The sequence below is a fragment of the Dipodomys spectabilis genome, unplaced genomic scaffold (genome assembly GCF_019054845.1).
Source record: "Dipodomys spectabilis isolate Male_0828 unplaced genomic scaffold, ASM1905484v1 ptg000278l, whole genome shotgun sequence".
Taxonomy (NCBI): Eukaryota; Metazoa; Chordata; class Mammalia; order Rodentia; family Heteromyidae; genus Dipodomys; species Dipodomys spectabilis.
The window spans coordinates 1269458-1273119 of NW_024870955.1; positions in this window are offsets into that span (position 1 = coordinate 1269458).

The window sequence follows — 3662 nt, forward strand, 5'->3', positions numbered from 1 at the left end:
TGTTGCTCGGTTGTTTTATTCATTCTTCAGTGAGGAATTCAGATGAAATCCTGAGTTTGGTGTTTTACAGAACACTTCAGGATTTCTTTTCAATGAATCAAACATGGGAAAGAACTAAATGCAACCTCCCTTAATTCAGAAAGAAAGTTTTAGTGGATGCTTTTCGTTTTTTTGTCTTTTCGTTTTTCTTTTTTGCCAGTTGTTCAGAGCTCCAAGGCTGTGCCCTGGAGCCCTTTCCAAGTCCCCATGTGAGCATCCATTCCTGTCGTCTCTGTGGTTGTGGGTGCCTCCTCAGATCACCCGTTGAGAAGTGTGGCCCCTTCCCTTGCAGTGGATGTGCAGTGAGTGTATGTGTGTGCATACTCCCCACCATTGTCAGATGAACCCTGCCCACCTTGCCCATCTAACTTCCAATCTCAGTTTTTCCATTTCACCCAGGAGCTGGCAGCCATGGGGCTGGAATTGAGTCCACTGATGCCCTCCCCTCCAGTTGTGCTGGTACTGCTCTGCAGTGGTCCTGGGTGCAAGTGCCATCCCAGGGAGACTCTGTTATGGGGTCACTGCCTGCACCCATGGGTGTGGGGTGGGGGGACACTATGTTTGTACACTGCACAGTCCATGTTAGAAGGAAGGTTGGGTGTGTAGCCAGCCACCTTGGGGCAAGGCAGCGCAACCTTGTTTCACCTCATCAGTCTTTAAGTTCATATGGGGACTGGAGCCATGTGCTAGCCCCTCTGCCAGTGGGCTTGTGAAAGCTGCAGAAGCTCAGCAACCTGGATCCCCTTCAGTGTCTCTACGGACCTCCATTTTCTGGTCCCTGTGGACTCGGGTAAAGGGTCATCCCTGCATATGCCCATCACTGCCAGAGGGACCTGGATTTGCAGAGTATCAGCTGCAGCACCGGGAGCACGAAACCCCTTTGGCTTTGCTGTGTAGCCTCCTCTGTCGTCCTTCTGGTCCACATGGGCCCAGCTCTGGATGCCATTCCGAGGGCCCTCTTTTTGGAGGCAATGGGCTCACCCCCTACCATCGTTGGTCTCCAAAGAAGGGGAATGGATTTGGCCTTGGCAATGTAGACTGCACAGGTGGAAAACAGGACTTGGAGTCTGCCCTGCTTATCCCCATGACTTTGGCACCTGAGTCTGGATTGCTTGGTTTGGTCAATGATGGAGCCTTGTTGGCTACAGCCTACTGCAACAAGTGCTGCACTTGCTTCAGCACCAATGCGGTGTCTTGGACCCCCTCAGGGACACCACATGGACATCTGATAGGTCTACATGGGCTGGGTGTGTGTTTCATCCAAGGACTTCATTAGGAAGTGCTACTCCCCTTCATGGTACTGTAAGCAAGAGGTGCCACATATAATTTCTACTTTCTAACATTTTCCTTCACTGAGATAAACAGAACTGTGAAATATAAATAAGTTATATAAAAACAACATATATAACCTATATCACTTCAACCTGTTAAAACATTGTAATATTTTTTATTCAGTAGGAATTCTGTCTGTAATTACTTATTTTAATTTTGAATGTAACTAATATATTTTGTGTGTATTTTAGTATTGTAGTATAACTTCATTTGCACTACTTACATACAAATTTTTTTCAAATTCTGAGATTTAATCATGTGTTTTTTGGATAAGAGTTTTGTTGTACTTTTATTTCCATTTGCCATTATAGCCTTATAAATACAAATAATAAAATCTATTCTTGCTAGTATCAAGTTTAATGATTTTAGAATAGAGACTCAAGGATATATCATTATGCATCATACAGTAATGTGTATCACTTTGTTTAAAACTGCCCCATAAAATAATAAGTAATTCAGGCAGCAGCCACTTCATCTGGCATGCTGGTCCCTCTGGTGAAGTAGGATCCCAGTGGGAGCCTGCCCAACTCTCGCCCTTGTTGGCACCTCGCCTGGGACAGTGGGGGAAGATCAGGATGCACCTGCTGTTGGGCTAGGGAAGCAACATTGAGGCTGCTGAATGAATGACACAGTGCCACTGACTCACATCTAGCACCCACCTGCCCCATGGGCTTGGGTCCTGAGGATCAGCCCCTGGGAGCACACACACAGCGTGGCCAACCTTGCAAGAATTGAAGACCGAAGAGAAGCCACTCTATGGATCAGCTTGTACAGTATTTATCCTTCGTGGAGCAGGGGATGATTCTGATCCACTGTGGGCACAGACAAAAAAGACAGGCCCAGGAGGGGTGATGCCAACTCTACAGCATGCTCAGGAAGCCCTTTATGCTCCTTGTCCATGGAGTAGCAGCCAGGGACACACACATCCAGTATTCCTGGCTGTTCTTTTGGGTTTGTATGTTAATTTATACAGAGAACCCCTCCCTCAGACAGCAGAGTTATATTCTGGGTTTTGTTAAACATTCTGCATCTGAGCATAACCAGTGTTTGGATTTTTTGTATTGTTTCTTATAAATGTGTTGTGAAATTTGTGTTTTATGTGTTGAGGTGTGGGAGGAGGAGACAGATTATGAACATAGTTTCCTACAAGCCTTTCATCTACAAAAGAAAACAGATAATCTCTAAAAATGCCTTTCAGGAAAGAAATTTGAGGTGGGGATAAAGGTTGTTTTCTCATGAGATCAAACTGTGCTATTTTTATATGCATATTTTATGGTTCAAAATACAATTAATTAATTTACTATCTAGTAACAGTTTTCCAGACCTAAGACTTAAGTGTCTTGGGAGCTAGAGGCAGGATTTTTTTTTTTTTTTAGTTTTATCCAAAGGGAGGGAAGAAAGTTAAAATCCATAGCTTACTCTGTAGACTCAAAGTGGTAATACAAAATGAGAATCACAATAAACTTCATTGCTATTCAAGGTCTTTTATTGTTCCATATGAATTTTTGGATTACTTCTATTTCATTGAAGAGTGAGATTGGGATATTGATAGGTATCACATTGAATTTGTATATACCTTTGTGAATATTGCCATTTACATGAGGTTAATCTTCCCAATCCAGGAGCGTTGGAGGTTTCCCACTTCCTTAATTTTGCTTTTATTTTCTTTTTCAGGTTTTAAAAATTTCCATCGTAGAAGTCCTTCATCTCTTAAGTTAACTCTTAGGTATTTTATTTTTTGTGCGGCTATTAAAAAGGAATTGCTTTCCTAATTTCAGCTGCACTCATCGTTTTTGGAATACGGTAAAGGCATTGAATTCTGTGGGTTAATTTTATACTATGCTAGTTTGCCAAAGTTTCTGATCAGCTCAAGTAATTTGGGAGTGGAATCCATGCAGTTCTTTAAATACAAGATCATGTCATCTGCAAAGAGGGAGAGTTTTACTTCATCTTTCCCTATTTGGATTTCCTTTAAGTTTGCATCTTGTCTTATTGTCCCAACTATCATTCTAATTCTAAGTTGAAGAGTAGTGGAGAGAGCAGACATTTTTATCTCAATCCTGAATTTATAAGAAATGGCTTTAACTTTTCACCATTAACTATATGCTAGCTGTATGTTTGTCAATCCTTAGCAGAAAAAACAGCACTGGAGCAATATCATTTCCAAATTTCAAACTCTACTAAAAAACTATAGTAAAAGAACAGCATGACACAAAAACAGACCTGAGGACCAATGCAATAGGAATGAAGACTCAGAAATGAACCTACTGACCTATGGCCACCTAGTCTTT